This window comes from Silurus aristotelis, assembly GCF_946808225.1.
Source record: "Silurus aristotelis genome assembly, chromosome: 5".
NCBI lineage: Eukaryota > Metazoa > Chordata > Actinopteri > Siluriformes > Siluridae > Silurus > Silurus aristotelis.
The window spans coordinates 34,189,368-34,215,767 of record NC_139578.1 but is presented as its reverse complement, the minus strand read 5'-3'; the positions used below and the strand labels follow the sequence as shown (position 1 = coordinate 34,215,767).

Genomic DNA, 26,400 nt, shown 5'->3' with positions numbered 1-26,400 from the left:
ATACTTATTTTCCTCACTGTAAGTCTTAATTATATAAGGGGATCTGAAAAATTTCGTGAATGTAAATAACTTATTTTTCAAAGACTATCTAAAAGACAGTTTCCCTGTGAATCACTCCCCACTTACTGACTCTTCAGAAGACTTGAATTAATATCAGTGTTTCCAGGACATGAGACTCAAAGGAATATTAAATCAATTCATAAATGGTGGTGGACAATAATCTCTGCATATTTGTCCTATACCTGTGAAAGTGTTTTAATCACCTGATGGATTTCTGCATATTTTTTTATTAGACAGCTCATAATAAGATTTGTGTTGTATATCATGTCATCAGTCATTTCATTCTCTAAAGTTTTGCTTATTGCATAAGAACCACATTCTTTCTCCCAGCCGGTTTTTGGATTTCCTGAACTAACAAAATCTTTGTTAGTATCTTAAACAAACTGTTTAATCTGATGCAATGCTGAACTTAGAGTCTTTGAAAGTTCATTAAAATAGTTGCTGGAATGTCTCTTGAAGAGCAGCGTCAATGCCTGTGTTCACAGGAGTGTTTACCCCTTGCATCACTAATTCCTGAACAGCAAACTTAATATTTTAAATTCAGTTTGCCTGCTTTTACTGTGATGTTTTTTCACTTACCGAAGACAGAGATGATTTGACTGATTTCCCTGTTTTTCACATTTTGTTCCTGTAAAAAGATTTTACTCGCAGCATTTTTTTGCAGCAGAAAATAATCTTTTGAGAACACTGAAGCCCCAAAGAAGATCCCTATCAAAAGCTACACTCAATGCTGCATTTCATAACACTATAGGAACATTTTTATTTATGGTTAACCGGTTGCGAAGCATGTATGTCAAACACGCCAAGAATTTGGCTTAATAACATAGGCGGATGGCATCATCTGAATCTGCACACCTGTGAGACAATAACTAGATGTGACACAGATACACCTACAGGTTTTTTCAACTGCAAAGATGCCATTTTGTGTCTGTGCTGTATTTCCAGTTTGTGCTGTAACCCTCTGCGTTTTGGGGCCGTATAAATGGCTAAAGTCTAATAACACTGTATTCAGCACAAACTGTGCTACAATAATATGTGAGCAGCATGGATGTACATGATTGTGCTTTTGGGAAGGCAACGTTTATGCGTGATTAGTGAAAAACTAACATTTTGAAGAAATAAAGCCATAAAACACATTTTTACCTTGAGAACTGGATGTGGTGGACAAGAGTTATTGCTTCAAAATTATGTGAACATCATCCTTCACTCATTCAGAGAAAACAGTATATTGATTAACATTTTCTAAGACACTTTATTTTAAGTAAGGCTGTATAGGAAGAGGCATGAATAAACATGAATAATGTGCTGATTCACACCTGAGTAGACAAGGACCTGCATTATGAGCTGCATACTGAGCCTTTCAGTCAAGTATGTGAATGAGAGGCACCTGCTAAAATAAAAAATGTGAGGACAAAAGAAATGTATATGTATATTTTTCCGTAGTTTATTCAGAATATATTTACCACAAGTGCGGTTAAAGGAACAAACAAATAAATAACACACGAGTCACAAGGTCATGGGTGCAATATCCAAATATCCAAAACAGTGGCAGAAAACTGTGCTTCTTAAATGATAGATGGCCTTTCATTCATGCAGAATAGTGTCCATGAGGGGTCTGACACTGAAAAGATGGCCATGTTCAGCTGTGTCCCTCTTTTTGTCATTGTCCTTGTCTGCATCTGGGTGCAGATTGCAAGAGTAACCCAATGTAGCAGGGCAGCTCACTGATGCTGATGTCTGTCCATTTACATTTATCATCCTTTGTGCCCTGGCAGCCTCAGCATTGATGTTTCAACACACAGGTGACACAGGTTAGTATTTATTTTTCACAGTTCCTTATATGCATACTTGATGAGAAAACATTATGCCAATAACAATAAGCACTTATAATTTTACAGCAAACTTAAACCTGAATGACACTCACATGCCTTTCTTGTGCAAGATGCTGGTGATGCAGCCAATCTAAACGAAAATTAAAGCAATTACCAGAACATGCAATGCTGATAATAAATTACATCACTGATATGAATGGGCTATGATGTTTGTGAATGGAGGTGGAGAAGAGCCTGAAGAGGTGGAGGTATGCGCTGGAGAACGTGTGTGTGAATGAGAGGGAGGGCAGTGGAGTGATGCGGTTGCAGGAAGAAGAGGTGGAGAAGGTGGAGGAGTTCAGGAACCTGGGGTCAACAGTGCAGAGTAATGGAAAGTGAAGAAAAGAGTGCAGGCAGGGTGGAGTGGGTGGAGAAGAGTGATAGCAGGAGTGATTTGTGATAGAAGAGTATCTGTGAGAGTGAAAGGGAAAGTTTATAGGACTGTGGTGAGACCTGAGATGTTGTATGGATTAGAGACAGTGGCATTGAGTAAAAGACAGGAGGTGGAGCTGAAGGTAGCAGAGCTGAAGATGTTGAGATGTTCATATATTTAATATTTTACAAAAGCACAGTTTTTGTAGTTATTATTTTATAAAAAGTAGACACTTTATAGATTTGAATAAATCTGTGTTTTGCTTTTATCTGTAACATGTTTTGCTTTTTTTTTTATCTGTAACATGTTTTGCTTTTTTTTACGCATTAGTCGACCCCCTAGAGCAGGGGTGTCAAACTTAAATTCACAGTGGGCCAAAATTAAAAACTGGGACGAAGTCGCGGGCCAAACTCAATATTTATTGAAAATTTGACTGCAATTGTCCATGTTTTCCCGTCTCTCCAGATGTGGAATGTTGAACCTTTTCATATGGAAACAAACTTTATTTTAAAATTCCTTTATAATGTAAATCTTTTTTTCACAGGCCAACAACAAAACCAAAAATAATAATAATTTTCTTCAATTTAAAAAAGCAATCTTTCAACCATTAACAGTCCATGCCTTGGAGTAGGAAAAGTGCATAAAGACAAAATTCATTCAAGCTCAGTTTGCTACAGTCTGATTTACTCTGATTGGTTGAAGGCAGATACCTGCATCTCTTCTTAGATACAAGTGCATCAATGTCTGGGTTTAGGCTCTGAGCTGAGGAAATCCTCAGGATTGAGTGAAGGTGTTCATCAGTGAGACTCCTGAGTGGTGATTTGTTTATCTGCATCATAGAGATCAGTTGCTCACATAGATATGTGCTGCCGAACATAGTGTTTGAGCAACTTGGGCACGGAGTTGGAGCAGTGTGTCGGTGAGGAAAAATGGAAACTGTGCAGCACACACAGAGTCGTACTTTAACTTGAGCGTGTCTCTACACTGGAGTTCAATCAGCTCCATTTGAAGGTTGGTTGGTGCGCTTTCCACGTCAATCACAAACGGTTTAAATCTGCATTTCTAGGCTTCAAAGTTGGTAAATCGCCGGGTAAATTCAGCCCTGAGTCTCGACTGATGCGCCAACGCACTAACAAAGCATTCTGGGATTTGTAGTATTAGCGGTGTATGCGCTATATACTGGCAGGCAGCTCTAATACACATTTGATAAGACCTCACGGGCCAAATATAACTACACAAATCTGGCCCGCCGGCCTGAGTTTGACACCCCTGCCCTAGAGCGTTAAAAAAAGAGAAATATAGAATATACAGGTGCATGTCAATAAATTTGAATATCATGTAAAAGGTAATTTATTTCAGTAATAAAGTAATTCTTAAATTGTGACACTCGTAATAAATAAATTCAATGCACACAGACTGAAGTAATTTAAGTCTTTGGTTCTGTTAATTATGATGATTTTCGCTCACATTAAACAAAAGTCCACTATTCACTATCTCAAAAATTTAAATACGGTGACATGCCAATCAGCTAATCACCTCAAAACACCTGCAAAGTTTTTCTGAGCCTTCAAAATGGTCTCTGAGTTTGGTTTACTAGGCTGCACAATCATGGGTAAGACTGGGGGAAGATCTGACCGTCATTGACACCCTTTACAAGGAGGGGACACCAAAAATATTTATTGCCAAAGAAGCCGCTGTTTACAGAGTTCTGTATCCAAGCATGTTAACAGAAAGTTGAGTGGAGCAAAAAAGATGCACAACCAACCGAGAGAACCACAGCCTTGAGAGGCTCATCAAGCAAAATCGATTCAAGAATTTGGGTGAACTTCACAAGGAATGGACCGAGGCTGGGTCAAGGGAGGGTTCTCATTAAGATCATTGGACTTGGATGTCAAGCTGACTGAGAGGTTTGCAATTTCCCCATGCCTGCTGCCAAAGCAAAACAAGCCGATGATCAAGGTTCTTTGCCAGTTTCTCTTGTCTTCTACATTATGAAAAATGAGAGTGGTGCCTTTGGGCGCTGATCACAGGATAATAAAGCATTTGAGGACATACTTGAGGTGGTGACATGCAGTGGCCAAGCCTAATTTAGACTGCCCACAGGAACGAGATAACTCCAGACACTCCAACCTGGACGACAGATTTCTGGTGGACAGGAGAAAGGACCTCGATGTCGTTCCTTTCTATTTTTCCCTGATCTCCATGGTGAGCTATCTCACTCATGGAGTAAGCCATATTCCTCTTGTGTCTTTGTTCTCACAGTGTTGTTTACAATTATGCCCCAAGTGGAGCATATCAGGAAGCTTATCAGTATCAGATTCTTTTAATAGACCTTGGCTTGTCACCCCAAACACACACACAGAATTTATGGATGCAGTACTGGAACCTCTGCGATTGCAGGGCACCTGTTTTCTAAAGAGCATTATTATTTTGGTCCAGTCCCAAGATCTGGTGCTTTGAAATTGGGATGTTGTTCAAGCTCACCTTTGCGTTAAAGGTTTAGCTTTAAAGGTTTTTGGGTCTCATGGCAGCTGTATCCATGTTGATACCACCTGCATATCAGACCATTTCAGATTTAGGGATTTTATCCAAGGCCCAACCCAAGGCATCCAGAAAGGTAATTTCTTAACTGGCACATCAATTACCTTAAAATTATATGGCTGTATTTTGTGCCATGAAATACTCCTTCCAGCACTTAAGATGCTACCATGTCCTGGTGCGAAGGGACAACACTACAGTAGCCTCTCACATAAATTGCCTAAGTAGACTGCATTTGATCCACCTGGACAGGCTAGCACCACCCACTAGGCTAAGTGGCTATTATTGTATTTTGTTCCTTATTATTCGGATATCAGCAGCTCCTTGACTGAGCTTACTTTGAGATCACCAGTTCTGGCTCAGTGGATTGAGTTGTGCCAGCAGGCTTTCACACAGGTAAAACCTTTGTGGTGGACTATTCTTACATTCCCCTGTCTTCTCTCTCTCAAGATTTACAGACCCGATTCTGTACATCAGCTGTAATCTCTCAGTGCAGGCAAGCTGGTACAGCACTATGAAAATGGAATGTCTGGCAATCAAAGAAGTGATCCAAACCATCAGATACTGTTTGCTAGAATGGGCTCTTTTCACATTTTTTAATTACTTGACTAAACTGCTAAGTAAATATTTGAGATTTTCAGCTTGTCATGATCTAGCTGAACAGGAATTCCAAAACTTTCTAGAATTTAAATCCACCAGGAAGTATCTAAAAGAGAAAGCAAGCATGAATTACAGGAAAGTCTAGTGATTCAGCCACCCAGGCCCAGTCCAGTCTCAATGGCTACCTTGGCTTCTTAAACCACATCTTTGTTATTCTAAATCCAGCATACAAACCGCTCGTCAGACAATCAGAGAGGCAAAGCGAGCAAACACCAAGAATCCACAGTCACTTCCAGGATGGTGGAGACACATGGCACATGTGGCAGGACATCTCAAGTCAAATCAAGTCAAAAAGCTTTTTTTTTTTTTTTTGTAATTTTAACCATATAGAGCTGACACATTACACAGTGAAATTAAACATGGTTCCTCCTGAACCCTGGCACTAAATACAACAGTAATCACAGAGAACAGAAAACACAGGGCTAAGGATTAGTAAGTGTCCTCAACACATAAAGTGCATCACGTGCAAACAGTGCAGAGACAACACAAGACAATGCAAGACAAATACACAAAACAATGCCTCCAGTAAACCTGTTGTACTATATTACACACTGTGGTGTATAAGAGACATAAAGTGAACAGTAGCATAAAAATATAAACAAAATGTTGTGAAAAAAATCAATCCAGAAAAGATGTGCAAAAACGGCATGTAAACAGTTTGTAGTAATAAAGTGATGTAATGTAAGTGGTACTGAAGACATGGATGTGTGAAGTGAGTACGAGTGTGTGTTGAGTCCGGGTTGCACAGATCAGTCACACAGTTTTGTGTGTGTGTGTGTGTGTGTGTGTGTGTGTGTGTGTGTGTGTGTGTGTGTGTGTGTGTGTGTGTGTGTGAGAGAGAGAGAGAGAGAGAGAGAGAGAGAGAGAGAGAGAGAGAGAGAGAGAGAGTTTCAGTTCAGTTCTGTGTTGAGAAGCCTGATGGCTTGAGGGAAGAAAATGTTACACAGTCTGGATGTGGCAGCCTGAATGCTTCAGAACCGCTTTCCTAATGGCAGGAGGGTGAAGAGGTGTGTGTGGGGTTGTCTACAATGCTGTTGGTTGTAAATGTCCATGATAGAGGGTAGAGAGACTCCAATCTTCTCAGCTGTCCTCAACTCTGTATTGCCTTGCGATCCAAGACGGTGCAGTTCCCAAACCAGGCAGTGATGCAGCTGCTCAGGATGCTCTCAATGGTCCCTCTGTAGAATGTTGTCAGGATGGGAGGCTCCTCAGGAAGTAGAGATGCTGCTGGGCTTTCTTGGTGATTGAGCTGGTGTTGAGTGACCAGGTGAGGTTATCCGCCAAATGAAGACCAAGAAATTTGGTGCTCTTGACGATCTTCATTGAGGATCCATCGATGATCATTGGAGAATGGTCACTCTGTGTTCTCCTGAAGTCAACAACCATCTCTTTAGTTTTGTCAACGTTTAGAGACAGGTTGTTTGCTCCACACCAGGCAGTTAAACGTTGCACCTCCTCTCTGTATGCTGACTTGTCATTTTTGCTGAAGAGACCCACCACGATCGTGTCATCGGCAAACTTGATAATGTGATCTAAGCTGTGCATTGCTACACAGTTGTAAGTCAGCAGAGTGAACAGCAGTGGACTAAGCACACAGCCCTGAGGTGCCCCAGTGCTCAGTGTGGTGATGCTGGAGATGCTGTTTCCGATCCGGACTGTGTGTTCAGGCCCAGTAGGCTCAGCTTCTCAATCAGGTGCTGGGGATGTTCACGTTCACGGCTGAAGTGAGGAAAACTCTATGCAGAGTTAACCCAGGGAAGTCTTCTGGACCAGACAACAATCCTGGCTCAGGGAATGTGCAGAACAGCTAGTGCATGTCTTCACCAACATCTTCAACTTCTCCCTGAGCAGCGCCATTGTTCCTACATGCCTCAAGATGGGGAGAGAGGACCAGGTCTAGATCCCTGGTGTCTACTGGTTTATACTCCGAATGGCCTGCAGGAAGAAGCTCCTCCTCATTCTCTCTGTGTTCGCTTTCAAGGAGCGGAAGCGTTTCCCTGAACGCAACAAAGAAAAGAGTCCATTGTTGGGATGGCTGAGGTCCTTCACAATCTTCATGGCCCTGGTCTAGCACTGTATGCTGTAGATGTCCTGCAGGTTAGGGAGCTCGGTGTGGATGGTATGCACCACCCTCTGGAGGGCTCGCCTGTCCTGCATGGTGCTGTTTCCAAACCAGAAAGTGATGCTACCCATCATGATGCTCTCAATGGTGCAGGTCAAGAAAGTCTTTAGCACCTGAGAGGGAAGTTTCCCGATGAATCTTACAACCACTTCCCTGAACATGTTGGCGTTGTAGGGTGCCCACCCAATGGCCCAATGACGGAATCCACTGGTGTGGGTGAAGGTATTCTGCGTGTTAGTCCTTCTAACGCGGCTGTAAAAGATTACCCAAATAGATTGCACTTCGTTACATTAATCTAATTTTAACCTCTAATCTGACTCCAATTTATAATAAAGATTTAACTTGAATATCTCTAATTCAAGCTTATTGGTTGTACTTCTTTCATTTTAGTAGATTATTCTAAGCATTCCGTCTTTTCAATTAATCATTTATTATGGTCCTGGGGTCGCTTAGAACCTTGCGCTCGGCTTACTATACCTGCTCACGGAGGCACATTGGCCAATCCGAATCTGAGTCAGAGGATATAACGGTAAACTAATATTCATTGATTTAGTTACTTGGTCATAACTTGCTAAGTCAGTGATAGCCGCTACACATGCTCACGGACACAAACTCGCCAGACTGTCCCTTAGTCAGAGGATATAATGGTAAACTAATATTCTTTAAGTAGGCGCCAAAGCTTGCTCATGCATAAAGAATACTATATTTAGTCACTTAGTTATAACTTGCTAGTCAGAGCATAGTCAGAAATCAGAAGGTCTCAGACGTTGTGCTCTATGCTCCATCCGTTCCTGAGCCTTCAGTTTGTACTATCCTGGTCACAGATTTGCAGTAACGCCAGACTACATAAACAACTAGATATAAATGATTTCAGGAAATTTCAGAGTTAATCAAGAATTTTACATTTATTTGCCAGGCAATAATCAATAAACAAATGTTACATTTAAAACAAATAATAGAAGAAAGTTACATACATGATCAGCATAACACTAAATATTTTAGCAATACAGTTTACTGAGGAAATGTTAAAGGATCACGAAACCTGGCATGAGAGACACACACACAGACTGTGTGGGAAGTTCTGACTATCGAATGCTTCCCTGAGTGTTTCGCCAAATTTCCTTAAATACCCAAACCATCGTAAACACTTGTAAATTCATAGTGCTAAAATATTTTCACACCGTTTCTTGGGACAGGATGTGACCTAAAAACCAAATGTCACCTAGACCACCTGGTAAGGATCTTCTCCAGGGCAACCTTTATGTCAGTAGGACAGAATTTCCCCAGACATGGGGTCTGTTCTATTGATGTGGGACTGAGATCATATTTCCAATCACACTGAGACCTTTAAAATAATACTAAACATGTGAAGGTTGTATAAAATGTATACATTCTTAAATTGTAATTATTACATGATGCAAGTAAAGTAAATTGAATTCTGGGACCTTCTCAGTCACCTTTCCAGGATACAGCCATCTTCCCAGGAGGGAAAGAGGGGGGCTCAAGGATGGGTGACTGGGCAGCTAAACAAATGGCTTTCTCTCCTCAGATCAAAGAGATCCTCTTCTCAGATTAGAAGGTTTTATTGTTTTGTTGCATGTTATTTCTCGGGGTCTGGCCTCATGAAGTTGCATGGCAGTTCTCAGGGTCTGGTACCATGAACAGATCTGACCATACTTACAACGTCATCAGAGCTGCTCCTGAACATGTCCCAGTCCAAAGCGTCCTGCAGAGCGGCCACTGACTGGTCAGTCCAGCGCTTGACCTCAGTCTGAATCGCAGCTTCCAGTTTCAGCCTTGGTTTTATTTAACACAATGATCCCTCAGCACCTGATTGAGAAGCTAGGCCTACTGGACTTACCTCTGCAACTGGATCCTGGACTTCCTGACCGAGAGACCTCAGTCAGTCCGGATTTAGAACAGCTTCTTCAGCACCACCACACTTAGCACTGGAGGCCATTAGGGCCATGTGCTCAGTCCACTGCTGTTCATTGCTACACAATCATGAGTCAGCAGTGTGAAGAGCTTAACCCACATCATCGAATTCGCCAATGACACGACCATGGTAGGTCTCATTTGCAAGATACACCCCTCACACACTCTTCACAAACACTCTTTCCTTTCCTGCCATCAGGAAAGTGGTACCGAAGCATTCTATGCAACAGTTTTTTTTTCCCCTCAAACCATCAAGCTCCTCAATACATCAAACTGAACTGTACAAACACACATACACACTCAACTGTGTGATACTGAACTGTTACAACCTGAACTCAACACGCATTCAACACTCACTTCACTCCACTTCCATGTCCTAAGCACCATCACATTAAAATATATTAATCAGATTACATTTACTTGCTATTTTGCACCTCTTGATTGCTGCTATTGCTGTTTTTACACAACAATGTGTTCATGTTTACAAGTACACTCTTGTTTATAGTCCTCTCTTTTGCACATTGTACTTTAAAACATATTATACAACATGATTACTAATCTTCACTATTTTGTGTTTATTGTATCTGTTCCACACTGTCTTGTGTTGTTTGTTTTCACTTAATTGTGCACGATGCACTTTATGTGGCAAGGACACTTAATTTAGTCCTTAACTCTGTGTTGTTTAGAATTTTGGACGAACATTGTCATATTTCACTGTGTACTGCATCAGCTATATATGGTTGAAATGAAAATAAAAGCTTCTTGACTTGACTTCTTGACTTATAAGCTTATAAGAACTCTGACAGAATAATCTGGCCCTGCATCCCAACTCCTGACAGAGCTGACTGTGCACATTGTGCTTGCATGTCCTTTTGCTGTATCTCAGGGCCCCATGTTGGAAGTCCCAGTCGTTGCATAACGTTCATGATAGATACGTCACATCCCTCATGGGTTGGGGAGGGGTCATGAGTGGTCACTCCACCCAAGGTTTATAGGAAAGGGTCCCATCTGCTTTGTCACATCAATTGCCTAGAGATGATGGCTCCTTGCATAGAAGCATTTCCGACCTGACCCATGTGTTGATCTGCTTGGACAACACCTCGGTGGTCTCATACATCAACCTCCAGGGAGTCTGCCCTTACGAGAGAGTTCAATGGAATGGAGGCCGCCTCCACCTAGTGGCCCCACGGTGGCCGGGCAGACCATGGTTTGTGGACCTGGTAGACCTTCTCAACCACCCTCCTTGGGAAATTCTTCTCAGGAGGAGGTTGCAATACTTTACAGTCCAGAGTTGTGGAGGCTGAGGGGGGCTCTGAGCAGGGCCACAGCCTCTGATATTCTGGTCTCTCCATCGAGGTGGTAAAAATGATTTTCCAATCCAGAGCTCCCTCTAAAGGAGGTTTTATGCCACGAGATGGCGTCTGTTCAGTGGATGGTGCAATCCACACCGATTGGATCCAGTTAACTGTCTGGTTGGTTCAGGGCTGGAATTCCTCCAGGAACAGTTTGCCAAAGCGTTAGTTTGTTTAACCTCAAAGTCTAAGCATCTGCCAATTCGGCGTATCGTCAATCACTGGGCAGAGACCTGCTAGTAACGCATTTTCTTTGCAGGACCCTGGTGCGATCCAGAGTGCCTGGGTGGGACCTGGCTGTTGTGTTGGAGGCTCTATCCAAACCCCGCTTCGAGCCCCTGGCTGAGGCGTCTGACGGGTTACATCCCAAAGGTTCCATCAGTCATTCCATGAACTGCTCCAGGCATTCTATCCTCCTTTCCAGGCCCCAGACCAGGAAAAACAGAACTGGCTATGTTCGCTGCAGGTGCTGGACACAGGACAATTCTTTGGAGGAAGGTGGAACAGGTGGATTATCGATGCTATTGCATCTTCATACGAGTCCTCTGGTCAGCACGCTTTTTTTAGGGTCAGAGTGCACTCGACCCGGAGTGTGGCAGGCTCAGAGGCTCAGTCCTCTAGAGTCTCACTCCATGATATTTGCAACGCTGCAGGCTGGTCCACCCCACTGACCTTTGTCAGGTGCTTTAAACTTGGCCTCAGTGCCACTCGTAGCCCTTCTGGATAGCTGTGCCCCCATGCACTAAGCAGGGATTGGTCAGTCTGGCGGTCTTGGACTCTCGTTCCCAAAGCATTGTTGACACAGCTCGAGTTACCGAAAGGAAATGTCTCCAGGCTAGGTATGTACAAATTTTTTTTTTAAATTGTTCAATTCACTGCAGAAATCCAGCAGTGAGAGATACGAGTAGCGGAGAATAAACACAAGCAAGTTTTCATGTGCACTGGAATTATTTTTTCTCAGAATTACAAATAATTATTTAAGTTTTTGACAAAATCAAATACAGTTAATGCATTCATGAAATGTACATAAGCTTCTGACATGCAAATCTTAGAATCACGTTTAGCATCATGCCACATTACTTTCTATTATTGATTATAGCGATCTGTTGTATATGAATGCCCCATCAAAGTGTCTTCAGATGTTGGATGCTGTGTTTCATGGAGCTTTAAGGTTTATTTTAAATTGCAGACCTCTCACTCATCATTGTACACTTTACTTCAAAGTGAATTTGCCCTCTCTGTCAAATCGCCGGCTTACTCACCTTTATATTTTTATATATAAGGGTATTATAGGCCAGCTGCCATGCTACATATCCGAATTTTTTTCTTTTGTACAGAGTACTTATGGTTTACGGTCCCAGAAAATTATCTCATTAAATGTTTCTCAAGCTAGGACAGAGTTGTTCAAAAAGGCTTTTATGTTTTTTTGCACCTTCAACTTGGAATGACCTACAGAAATCACTACAACTACAGTGTCTACAGTTTCCTTAAATGATTTTAAACATTGTTAAATATATAGAACATAAGTCCATCTACACATGCAAATGTTTTAATTAATGGCCCTTTTGTTTAAATTGAAATGCACTTGAGTTTTCTTTTTGTTTGTCTTGTGATTGTGTGATTTGGTTTGTTCTGCTATTTTGGCTAGGTCTCTCTTGAAAAAGAGTTTCTATATCTCAATGAGACTTACCCAGTTAAGTAAAGGTAAAAAAAAATTTAACCCTAGTTCCCTGAGGGAACGAAACGCTGTGACTTAATGTCACACTGCTGGCGTCCCCGCAGTGCTTCCGTCTACTTACAGGAGCTAGCATCGGCTTCACTCCATGTGCTTTTTATAGCTTCCTGGTTGGGGGTGATGCAGCCCTTTCAATTGGACGGTTTACAGACTCGATTCAAATCAAATCAAATTTTATTTGTCACATACACATACATACAGGGTACGACATGCAGTGAAATGCTTATTACGATGGTCCGGCATGAGGGAATAGGATAGGGGAGAAAAAATAATATAAGAAAAAGAAGACTGATAAATAAAGTATAAAAACTATATAAAATAAAATATAGAATATATAAAGATGTAAGATATATATATATAAACAAGAAAGGATGTATACACAAAAAATGCCTATGGCAGTAAACAGTGAACGGTAAACAATAGACAATTAAGGTGGTTTAGATTGTCCATAAAGTGCCTGTGTGCGGTATGATGTGGTGTAAAGTGTCCATAAAGTGTCCGTGTGCGGTATGGTGTGGTGTAAAGTGTCCGTGTGCGGTATGATGTGGTGTAAAGTGTCCGTGTGCGGTATGATGTGGTGTAAAGTGTCCATAAAGTGTCCGTGTGCGATATGCTGTGATGTAAAGTGTCCGTGTGCGATATGGTCTGGTATAAATATAAAGTGCAATGTGCTGTGCGAGTCCAGAGTTTAAAGTGTCATGGTGCGAAATGTGAGATATGTACAGAGAAGAAGTGTGATGATGGAGAGAGTGGGCCAGTTTTTAGATCCTGGGTGTTTCCTGGTTTAAACTCCAAATGGCCTGCGGGAAGAAGCTCCTTCTCATTCTCTCTGTATTCGCTTTCAGGGAGCGGAAGCGTTTCCCTGACTGAAACAGAGAAAAGAGTCCATATTTGGGATAGCTGAGGTCCTTCACAATCTTCCTGGCTCTGGTCCTGTAAATGTCCTGCAGGTTAGGGAGCTCAGTGTGGATGGTACGTTCAGCTGAACGCACCACCGTCTGGAGGGTTCGCCTGTCCTGCATGGTGCTGTTCCCGAACCAGGAAGTGATGCTACCCGTCAGGACGATCTCAATGGTGCAGGTGTAGAAGGTCTTTAGCACATGAGAGGGAAGTTTAAAGTCCCTTAAGCATCTCAGATGGTAGAGACGCTGCCGGGCCTTCTTCACCAGGGTGTTGGTGTGACAGGACCAAGACAGGTCCTGTGTGATGTGAACACCAAGGTACGGGAAACTGTCCACTCTCTCCACTGGGGTCCTGCTAAAGTTTAGAGGTTGGAGTGACCGCTCCTGCTTCGTGCTGAAGTCCACGATCAACTCCTTAGTCTTGCTGACATTCAGGAGAAGGTTGTTCTCCTGGCACCATCTCTCCAGGTTTTTAACCTCCTGTAGGTAGGCTATCTCGTCGTTGTTGGAGATCAGGCCCACCACAACGGTGTCTTCAGCAAACTTAATGATGGTGGTGAAGTTGAAAGTGGCCACACAGTCATACGTGTACAGTGAATACAGCAGGGGGCTCAGAACACAACCCTGGGGAGCTCCAGTGCTGAGGGTGAGGGTGGATGAGGTGTGTTTCCCCACCCGTACGGCTTGTGGTCTGTCTGTCAGGAAGTTAGAGATCCATTGACACAGCGGCAGGCTGAGTCCCAGGACCTCCAACTTAGAGGTGAGTGTGGAGGGAATTATGGTGTTAAATGCTGAACTGTAGTCCACAAACAGCATCTTTGTATAATTCAGAGTGTATAATTCAGAGATTCAGAGTGTCGAAGCCTTTCCTCAGGGCACCAGGGTTACATACATAACCTGGAGATGTTCCATATATGTATATATGTAAACATATTGGATCAGCAGTTAGAATATCACAGTACTTGAAATAATTTCACTGATATCTTCACCAAATCATCAGCGTGTGTAGAAGATGCCTTAGCTACACATTTCTACTAACAGAAAACCGCCACTAAAACAAATTTTATTTGTTTTTCCTCAACATCGGCTATGTACCTAAATATTTTAAACCAGCAATTATCTAACCCCTAATCATTGATTTTATTTTCTTCAATCCCCAAGATTCTATGGAAGATCTTTTTAGGGAGGTGGTAGATCAGGCAGCTGCATCCCTAAGATAGCAGTGATTGCCATCATTAGAAATGTAAAAGGCAATAGTAGAATAATATGGAAAACTATTGATTAATTGATTGGAAATGAAAAGTCAAAATGTGAGAATATTTGTCTCAATATTAATAAAAAAAATTATTAATGACTCTTTTGCAATAGCAAGAAATTTTAATTAGTATTTTTTAAACATTGTTCAAAATCCAGTTTAGAATTTTCTTATTGTTCATCCCCCTCTCATAATCAATGACAAATCTGATTTTAATCTTAGTTCAATAACTAAAACTAAAGTTGAAAAAATAATCACAGTGCTAAATAACAGCAAAGTAAAATATATTTATGGACTTGATAATTCTTTTCCGAAACAATATAAGGACATCCTCTCTGATCCGTTGACAATCAATCGATTAGTGTTTTTTTTTTTCCAGCAGCTCTAAAATCTGCGATTGTTTCCCCCTATATTTAAGTCTGGAAATAAACAAGACATGAACAATTACCGTCCAATAAGCATTCTCCCAGCTGTGTCAAAAGTACTCGAAAAGACGATGGCGGAGCAACTTACTTTGAATCACAAGCTCTCTTAAATCCAATGCAATTTGGCTTCAGACATAAATACTCGACTTTGCATGTTGCTACCTCTTGGAAACTATCAGGGCATATGCGGATCAGGGAAGAGTGGTGGGAGCGGTCTTCCTTGATCTGCGTAAAGCTTTTGATACTGTTGATCACCAGATACTCTATAGTAAATTAAATCAATATAGTCTCTCTGAGCACACCCACAACTGGATAAGATCTTATTTGAGTGACCGACATCAGTGTGTACAAGCAAATAACATCAAATCTGCGTTTAGAGCCACCTCGATGGGAGTGCCGCAGGGGTCTATTTTGGAACCCTTGCTTTTTAGCATCTATATAAATGATCTCCCTAGAGTGTGTTTGGACGTTGATGTAATCATGTATGCTAATGATTCGGTGATCTTCACTTACGGGGAAAACAAGCTGGAGGTTGCTGACAAATTATCAAAAGTGATGCAAAAAGTTGTAGAATGGTTGCAGACGTCTTGTCTAACCTTAAATGTTGATGAAAATGGTCTCAATGTTTTTCTCAAATAAACGTAAGTTACATCTAACTCAAGAAATTCAAGTAAATAGGCAAAAAATGTTAAATGTAAAGGAAACAAAATATTTAGGTCTAATACTTGATTCTAATCTAGGTTTTAAAAGTCATATAAAAAAAACTTGGTAATAAATTTACATTTAATTTGATGAATTATATAAAAAATGAATTTTTATTAATTTTACGGAAGCCTTGAATATTTATTTTAATGCTATGATTGTTCTGCATCTACTGTATTGCATGTCTAGTTTGTCTCAGGCGTGTAAAACATCGTTAAAATTACTAGAATCATTATATAAAAGGGCAATAAAAATACATGATAAAAAGCCTCATCAGTACCATCATTGTAATGTACTGAGTAAATATAATATTTTGAGTTTTGAAAACCTCATTAAACATAACCAAATTTCTGCTTTATTTAAAATTATCCATAATATCGCTGCTCCCCCTTTGAGAAAATTTGTCACACTAAATTCAGATAGACTTAATAGAGCCACACGGTCGACAGTCAGAGGAGAGTGCAGAGTTCCAAGATGCAGAACCACTTATAGCCAACATTCGTTCTTTTATAAAGCAGCGAGCCTTTGGAACACTCTTCCAAATGATATTATTTCATGTACAAACTATAGCACATTTACACGCCTGACCAGTGGCTATTAACAAAGCAAACTTGTGAGCGCTGAATGACTGTGATATGAACAATGTAGATTGTGAGTGAGTGAGTGAGTGAGTGAGTGAGTGAGTGAGTGAGTGAGAGAGAGAGAGTTAGATTCAGGAAGTGGAGAGTGTTTTTATGATGTGAGTGAAGTAAAGTTTTTCTTGTATAACTTCTGTATATGAACATCGTAGACAATTAATATCTTTTAAACACATTAACTAAACTGGGTGAAAAATACCATTTTAACTCAATACACATGAGCAAAATCATTTACATAAATGATAATCAATTGAAAAGCATTTTAAAGCTCTTGAGAAATGCAATGCACACAGCCACAACACATCACACACTCCAACCAGACAATTAAATAGATATAAACTCACAAACACTTTGAAACATGAATAAACTCAACATTCAGAGAACTAAACATCATGTTATTTTGAACCTCAGCGAATCCGGGGGTTTTCAACACAATTAATCACATCAGGTGCTACTGGATCCACAATCCACTATCATCCACTTCAATACCATCAATCATCGCACTAAAATAACCCAAATACGTTTCCTGCAAGAGTTATAACATCATTATACAACATTATTTATGCATATTAAACAAGGATGATTGTTATATTTGACTTTTAATTCTCTTTGAAAAAATCCACGATCTGCGAAGCGCGTGCTCTCCGTGCGATTACTTCGTCTCACCTCTGTGACGTCATGCTCAGCGCCCGTCATAATAACAGCGTTTTTTTTATTTTATTTATTTAACTATTTATTTTAACTATTACAAAACATTATATTACGTTTGTTGCTTTAGACAGCTACAGGATGACATGATGAAGGCTGGTACAAGTGCTTTAGTGGCAACTATAAGACGTGCACTGAATAATCAAGGACTTCATGGCCGGACCCCAAGACTCCACTCTTGACCTCGAGGAACATCAGGAGTCGACTAGAATATGCCAGGAGGAATTTGGTTAAAACTAAAGAGTTCTGGGAGACAGTTCTATGGACCGATGAAACCAAACTGGAACTTTTTGGACATATGGACCAGCGGTATGTCTGGCGTGCAAAAGGTCAGGCTCATGACCAGAAGAATACCATCCCCACGGTCAAGCTCGGAGGTGGGTCAATAACGATGTGGGGCTGTTTTTCTGCGGCAGGAACTGGCAATCTTGATTGTGTACCTGGCATCATGGATTCCCAGAAATACCAGGTCATTTTGAAGAAGAACGTGATGCCTTCTGTTGACAAACCTTGGTGATCATTGGATGGGCAAAGATTTCAATCGAGAGGTGTAAGAAGCTTGTCAGCACTTATCCAAAACGCTTGTTAGAAGTTATAAAAACTAAAGGGTGCTCCACAAGGTACTGAAGCTGGGGGTTGAATAATACTGCACATGCTCATGTGTTACAAGACTTACATTTTTAATTTGAACTTTAAAGTTAAGTCAAATTCTGTTGTCAAAATAACTCATATGTATCAATAAATATTGTTTATTTCACGAGTCCCCCCCCCCCATTTATTTTCATTATCTTTCATCAACATCACTGTATTGTCTATTGGGGTGAGGGGGTTAAATATTTCTGATTGCGACTGTGTATACTGATTTTCCTGGTCAGATTTTGCCAACTTTCCAATTAAGTCCATTCCAACCAGTTCGAATGGAGTCTTGACCTATAGAAACAGACATAAATAAAAAACTTATTAGAAATATATAAACAGTATATATTATAAGAAATGAATATTTTAGATTTGTCAAGAAATGATGTGTAAACATTATATTCTTATTATAATGTAATATATAAATTTGCTCTTGTTACATTGATCGGTTTGAGGTCTGTCTTCTGTACACTGTGATACCTGCACATTTTAATTATATGAATTTGTTATTATTATATGATTAAAAAGATATTGAATTTATGAAGTCAATGAGGGAAATGTTAATACAGTGCATATGCCAGGCAGTAGTACTGCTGAGAAATGGCATCTCCAGTTTTAAGGTGGCCAAAATGTGCACCTATGTTGCTGCTATGACACTCCTGAAACAGCATGTCAGCCTCTTCTGCACTGCAAACAAATCTACGTTTTTCACGTTGCTGGATTCCTTGTGTCGAATGTAAAAGAATTAAACTAAACTTTCTTTCGGCTTCTCCCATTAGGAGTCGCCACAGTGGATCATCCGCATGTTTGATTTGGCACGTCCCCATTTATCCGGGCTTGGGACCGGCACTAAGGCTTGTGCAACCCTAATGGCTGGGGTTGGTTCCGACTGAGGATCATACCCGGGCCGCAGCGGTGAGAGCGCCGCATCCTAAACACTAGACCACCAGGGAAACGATTGTAAAACAAATTGCCATCTGAAATTTTTTTTTTTATATATATATATATATATATATATATATATAAATTATCATAATCACAAGATCCTTTTTAAAAATAGTATGAACAGTCAAACTCAAACAAATCCTTGCACTTGCTGATTTTCTTTTATTCTAATACATCAACTTTGTGTACAAAATGTTCACTTGCTGCTTAATAATATCCTAATCCTAATAATACAAAATATAATCAGTGTTATTCACAGCTCTTAATGTTCTAATGTAACAATGTTATGCCTGATTGTGTGCATGTACATGTACAGATGCAGACAAATTTGTTGGTACTCTTCCAAATGCATAGTGACAAGCCACAAAGCTTCTGGGAAAATTCCCTTTAGATAGATGAGACAAAACTGGATCTTTTTGCCAAGTCACATCAGCATGAAACATGAAGGAGTTTTGGTTATGAGTAAAATGAAATATGAAGAATGAAGACTAAATGAAGACTATCCTGGCATTCTGGAGTGAAATGTGCTGCCCAGTGTCAGAAAGCTTGGTCTCCGTCACAGCTCATGGGTCCTTCAACAAGAAAATGACCCAAAACTCGCAGCTAAACACAACAAAGAATGGCTAAGAACAAAACATTGGACTATTCTTACATGGCCTTCTTTAAACCCTAATCTAAATCCTGTTGAACATCTGTGGAAAAGCTGAAACATGAAGACACCCTTCAAACCTGAGACAGCTGAAGCAGTGCTCATGAGAAGTGGGCCAAAATACCTGTTAACAGGTGCAGAAGTCTCATTGAGAGTTACAGGAGTCGCTTGATTGCAGTTATTGCCTCAAAAGAATGTGCATCAAAATATTACATTACGGGTTCCATCATTTCTATCAAGGCCGGTTTCATTCCTTTATTTTAAATGCTTCTGTTGAACCACAAAAGCAATATGGAATTTTCATTAGTTAATTTTCATCACATTTTTATTTAATTATTTCTTTTGTCAGTTTCAAGTTATTTCAGTGACATTTGTGGGTTTTTCTTTTTTAATGGAAGGGTACCAACAATTTTCTCCACATCTGTATATACAGGGATTTGTGTTCATATAGCCACAAGCTTAGTAAAGTCTGGTACTGATGTAGGTGAGGTGAGGAGGCCTGGGGTGCAGTCAGTGTTCACATTCATCCCAACATTGTTCAATAAGTTTAGAGCTCTATAGCAGGATCTTTCACTCCAAACCATGTAAAGACTCTCTTTATGTAGCTGGCTTTGTTATCATGCTGGTACAGGTTTTAGACTCCTGGTTGAAAATTTTATGCTGCCATATATAAAGATCTACAATTTTGTGCTTCCTGTTTGGGCAAGAATCACATACAGCTGGAAACGTCAGGGATTTCAATACTTTTAGCCACATAGTGTGCATAGAGACATTATCAAACACTTCTTTTTGCCAAAGTTAAGATTGTTTATTTTAAGTGTTAATATTTGGATGATTATTTCAATCAAATATGGTAACGCTGATGTTTATTGCCGTTCTTGGGGATTTTCTCTCTAAAAGAAGCTTTTCAAGTTCCATAACCATGTTATAATCCATTATGAACAGATATCACTTGTAGATTATGACTGATGATTAAGTGAACACTCCAAATTATTAGTGAATGCTGGTAAAAATGGAGAAACCACGTGATCAGCGTGTAGGATACATAGGGAGACCGTGGAAGACCTTATTTAAAAGTAGTTAATAAACAAATAAAAGTGCATAATAAGATGCAAAAAATACATAAATAAACTTGAGAAAAAACATAATATTAACAAAAAGAAATCAAATAAAAAAAAAAACAATAAAGAAACAAAAAAGGACAAGGGGGGGGTTTGACATTCCTGTTGACATGAGACCCAAATATTTTTCAGGATATAATACTGAGAGGGTTCGGCATCACTACAGTGAATATGGAGAACATTTAAGTAATTTGGTGTGAAATAGATCAACTATGGTGACCCTGCTGTAAGTCTGTTACAGTTCACATTTCAGGATATGAGAGAGAGAGAGAGAGAGAGAGAGAGAGAGAGAGAGAGAGAGAGAGAGAGAGAGAGAGAGAGTTCAGCATCACTAGAATGAATATGGAAAACAATTACGAAATTCCAGTATTTTATTCAGTGCTTTATTACCGAATAACAATAATTCAAATGCTTTCCAAAACTTTTGGTACAGACCAAAAGTTTGGACACACCTTCTCATTCAAAGAGTTTTCTTTATTTTCATGACTATGAAAATTGTAGATTCACACTGAAGGCATCAAAACTATGAATTAACATGTGGAATTATATATGGAATTATATACATAACAAAAAAGTGTGAAACAACTGAAAAATGTCATATTTTAGGTTCTTCAAAGTAGCCACCTTTTGCTTTGATCACTGCTTTGCACACTCTTGGCATTCTCTTGATGAGCTTCAAGAGGTAGTCACCTGAAATGGTCTTCCAACAGTCTTGAAGGAGTTCCCCGAGAGATGCTTGGCACTTGTTGGCCCTTTTGCCTTCACTCTGCGGTCCAGCTCACCCCTAAACCATCTCGATTGGGTTCAGGTCCGGTGACTGTGGAGGCCAGGTCATCTGGTGCAGCACCCCATCACTCTCCTTCTTGGTCAAATAGCCCTTGATGCCTTCAGTGTGACTCTACAATTTACATAGTCATGAAAATAAAGAAAACCCTTTGAATGAGAAGGTGTGTCCAAACTTTTGGTCTGTACTGTGTGTATATATGTATGTATATATATATATACATACAGTGGAATCCGGTTATGTCGATGTCCTAGGGGGTCGCCAAAAAGCGTCGAGGTAACCGATGATCGAGATAAACGAAAATCAAAATGGCGGCAGTATATTAACGTGCTTGAAATGTCTTTATGTACATGATGTGTGTTAATAAAAGAGAATGTACATGCACGTGTTTTTGGAGTTTTTTTTACACAACAGCGTTCCCCCGATCCTGCAGTCGTTCATTGTATGCTTTTGCTGCTCATCCCACGTTCTCCCGTGTGCTGTTCAGCGCCGCGCTTTTACCAAGCCGATCGAGATAACTGACGTTAAATGGTAAAATATTTTCCCCCTTGTGCTCGAGATATCAGGGTTCAGCCACATAAAAGAATCGACATAACTATTAGAAAATGCTAAGAAAAAGCGAGAATTTGGCGGTTCCACTTCAAAAACGTCGACTTAATAGGGTTGTCGAGTTAACCGAGGGCGAGATAAGTGGGTTCCACTGTCTGTGTGTATATATGATATATTTTATATATATATATATATATATATATATATATATATATATATATATATATATATATACGTCACACACACACTTTCATACACAATGTTAACATAATGAATAAAATAAATATCTATAGAATTAAAAGTCTGAAGCATCCGCATCTGACTTCATTTTATTAGCCTTAATTAATAAATAACATTGTGTGGTTAAATAAAAAATCAGTCGAAAATAAATAAGTGTGTGTGTGTGTGTGTGTGTGTGTGTGTAAAGCCCTATTCGGACGGGACTAGTTTTACAGGTGGTCGTTAGAGAAACTTCTGTTTCACAGAGCTACACTCCGTAATAAACACAGAGATGTGAGTCCCATCCGAATCCATACATCAAATCACTGAAAACCATTCTAACTCAAACGTCGTTTGGAAAAACTAGTCCCGTCCGAATAGGGCTTAAGCTGCATACTGGACATAAAGCCCCAGAGTTTCCTCTACTTTTGATACTTTGTTTGGGCTCTGTTCACACCAGGGATCAGCTGTTAGCATTCCGCAACACGCTGAGGAAGGAGAAGACGGGGGACCCGTGCTGGAGCTCTGTGTCGGAATAAAAAGAGACGCTACAGACCAACTCTTCCGTCCATCTTCATGGGGAATGTAAGATCTTTACCCAACACGCTGGACGAGCTAGCGGCTCTTACCCGGCATCAGAGGGAATTCCGGGAGTGTAGCATCATGCTGTGAGTTATGGCTAACCAAGCTAACACCGGACACCACCGTGGCTCTGGATGGATTTGAGAGCGATGGAGAGCGGTAAGAGAAAGGGAGGAGGACTGGCAGTGTTTGTGAATAATAGATGGTGTAAAACTGGACACATCACTATTAAAGAGCAGATCTGCTGTAAGGACATTGAGCTGTTAGCCGCTAGCATGAGGCCGTACTATCTGCTCAGGGAATTCTCACATGTTATCGCGATATCTGCGTACCGCCCCCGTCCCCCCCCCCCCCCCGCCCCCGCGCTGACGGTGAATCAGCATATATGATGTCCTGTATTGTGTTGATAACAGACTGTTAACACAGAGTCCAAACGCCCTTCTCATTATCTCTAGAGGTTTTAATCATTCCCCTCCATCCTCCACTCTGCCCACATTCACCCAGTACTTTATGCAAACTCCAAGTCAAGGAATTTTGTGGTTTTAAAAAGGTATTAAGTACATTTGTGACATTGGATTTCACATTTAATGACATGTCGCTAATAATATATATATATTGTTCTTTTAAGCATTCGGCAACACAAGAAACCCTGAGGAGGGGACATTCAATTCACAGAAGCCCACAACTTGCACCACCATGCTGCCTGAGATCCTCCAGCACTGCTCGACTGTACCACCTTCTCTCAGTTTCTTCAGATTGAGAGGTAATTATAATTCAAGGCTTTTCTCCGTTTTCTCTGTTCTGGTGGTGGAATGAACCCTAGATGTTCGAACAGTCCCGAGTCCCTGGCTGTCTTTAAACGATGGGTGAAGAGCTTCTTCTTCCTGACACACTTCAACTAACTCAAGTTTGCTTTGTTTAAAAAATACACAACAACTAAGAGTAGATTTATTAACTGATTTATATTGAGTTTGTAATCTAGTGCACCAGTGTAGATTTATTCATCAATAGAGACTCAAAGCCCTTCTGTACGTCGCTCTGGGAGCCAGATCAGTGTTTATTTATTCAGCTGTAATTTCATGTACTGATTTTATACTCTGTAGTTTTATATTCCATAATGTATTTTATATTTTATTGTTATTTATACTTATAATTTGTTTATTTCACTTTGTTCTTTTATATTTATTTACATATATACTTTTAATAAAAGATATCTGAAGTCTATCACTGTCTGTGCATTTATATTGTGAACAATATTGAAGACCTGTAAGGTATATGATCAGTCCTACGTTTCAGGGGTGTGGGTGGGCTGAACTTTATGCCCAACCAATAAAATAAAAGCAAATGCAATGGCAGGCCCAAAATAGCTGTTCAAATTTTGTGATGAGAAGAAATATTGTAACATGCCTTGTCTTGTGTGTAAAAAAATAATGCATGTAAAAATTGAAATAAGTTTAATGTTATTATAGATTATCCAAAGTTTTATAATTAAATAACCATTATTTATAATTAAAATGATTTGTTTGATGAAACCTTGTTAATAGAGAGCAATAAAGCCACGTTGCAAACATGAATAGAGGAAACAGCTGTGTGTATAAAAATATCACCTTACTATCTGAAATATCTAAAATGATATTGTAACTGGGGGAAAGACTGGACACACACGTGTCCCACAGTTCTACATTTTTTTTTTACAGAGGTAAAACTCTGCTGTACGGAAGGGTGGTGTACAAACATCTCTCAGCGAAGCTCTAAAACAGCACTTCCTGATGTCTCACTGAAATGTTATCCGAGTGTTTAGTTGATCCGTTTTGTTGAGCGTTTACTGAACATTTGCTAGAAGAAAGACCTTTTCTGAGTTCTGCACAGAATCCCAGCAGAATCTTTCACTTCTTTCTCTTCATTCTCCTTCTCCAGTGTGGATGTAAAGACAGCGGCACGTCCTCGCCAGGGAGCCCATTTTTAAAGACGATCTGATGTCTGAAAATGTTTGTATTGAATGATGAATGAAGAGATATTTACAAATAGACTCACAAACACAATGAAAAGGCAAATAAAGCTGTAAAGTTTGCCCAGAGCTCTCACCAGAGCAGCCATCCTGCAGCACACCAGAACCAGAATATCAAGAACAGTTTCTTCATACTGCTACTAAGCTTGTTTGGGCTTCAGCATTTTTAGAACTGATAAATGATTCACCTTTTTAATGACTTGACTAAACTGATCATTGAAAGTTTGAGGTTTTTCTGTGTGCTATGATGTAGCTAAAACAGGAATTCAACAACTTTCTCAAATTTTGATCTGACAGCAGGGCCGCTGGAAGTCATTTTGAACAGGGGGTGCTGTGAATTTTTATTTTTATTTTTTTTTTTTTTACAAAAAAAAAAACCTATGAGCCTATTTAGAATACATTTTAAAAAATAACATAGGGCTTTTTTTGGCCCTTTTTTTTTTTTTTACCGGCGGTGTTGCAGTGGTTGGGGGGTTGTTTTGAAATAATAAACAAAAAAAAACAAAGAAACAACACACTAAAGTCTGTAAAGCATTGAAATAAATATCAGTAAATACTGGTAACTTACATAATATAATAAAGTTGAATCCATTAAAAAAACAGTTGTATATTTCCACACAAAGACGCGTTATAGCCTCCCGCTCTGCGCTTTGAGAGGGATGTGGAACACGAGCAGGAAAGAGACCACCGATCTCTTCTTCTGATATCTTCATGTTGTTGTAAAAGGTATGAAGAGCTAATTTGATCTTCCACAAGGGCAAGGCATTTAGGCTATGTGTGCGCGCTGCCAGAGAAAGCCAAACTCAAATCACCCGCGCGTGTGAAACGCGTTTTACACATGAACCTGAAAAATCAATATCATTAAAATAATTAAATTAAAATCCAAAATACACTTAATAGCCTACGTGTGTCAAAATCATTTCCTAAAATATTCAGAAGGAATTTATAAATTGTGCAAAATATTTTTAATAGCCTTCATTTTAAAAAATCTCTCTCTCGCCAATAGGGGGTGCTGCAACACCCCCAGCACCCTCACTTCCTGTGGCCATGTCTGAAAGTGAGCATTTCCAGGAAATCACAGTGATTCTCCCATAGCATAGAGGCCAGGGACTGCTTTAGCAATAAAAAGGAGAGACTTTACCCTCCACACATTTCTGCAGAAGACCAGCAAACCTTCCACTGCTGCACAAGAACGTGAGTACCAGCTTTATTCTATAATAATAATAATAATACAAAATAAACAGATAAATACATTTCATTCATATGATTTTTTAGAAATTTTATTCAGACCAGAGGTAAAAAAAAAACCCACACACACATTGTGGAAGATTAGCATTTATAAACCCATTTGCATTGTTGGTCATGTGACCTTCATATTGTAAAATATGAGATTTTAATATTGCTAAAAAAACACTAACACATCAGATTAACCTTTTAAAGTATTTTCATATATTTTCTATAGTTTATACTTTTTATTTATCTACCTTATTATTTTTTATCCTTAATTCTATTCTTTTTTATGTTTAAATGTTGGACAGTCACACAAAGCATTTCACTGCATGTCGTACTCTGTATGTATGTGTGTGACAAATGAAATTTGATTTGAAAGTAAATATTTACTCAGTATGTGG

At 39.7% G+C, this 26,400-nt stretch overlaps 1 protein-coding gene and 1 long non-coding RNA gene across 2 annotated transcripts in view; both read right to left on the bottom strand.

Moving 5' to 3' along the window:
* LOC310725889 (uncharacterized protein) overlaps positions 1-26,400 on the bottom strand; it is a 537,758-nt gene that overhangs the window by 465,511 nt on the left and 45,847 nt on the right. The window lies entirely within an intron of this gene.
* Positions 22,274-22,903, bottom strand: LOC310726689. Its single transcript, XR_014533807.1, has 2 exons — positions 22,809-22,903; positions 22,274-22,704 (listed from the first exon to the last, which is right to left on the bottom strand). It is a non-coding gene; the product is annotated as an uncharacterized lncRNA (long non-coding RNA).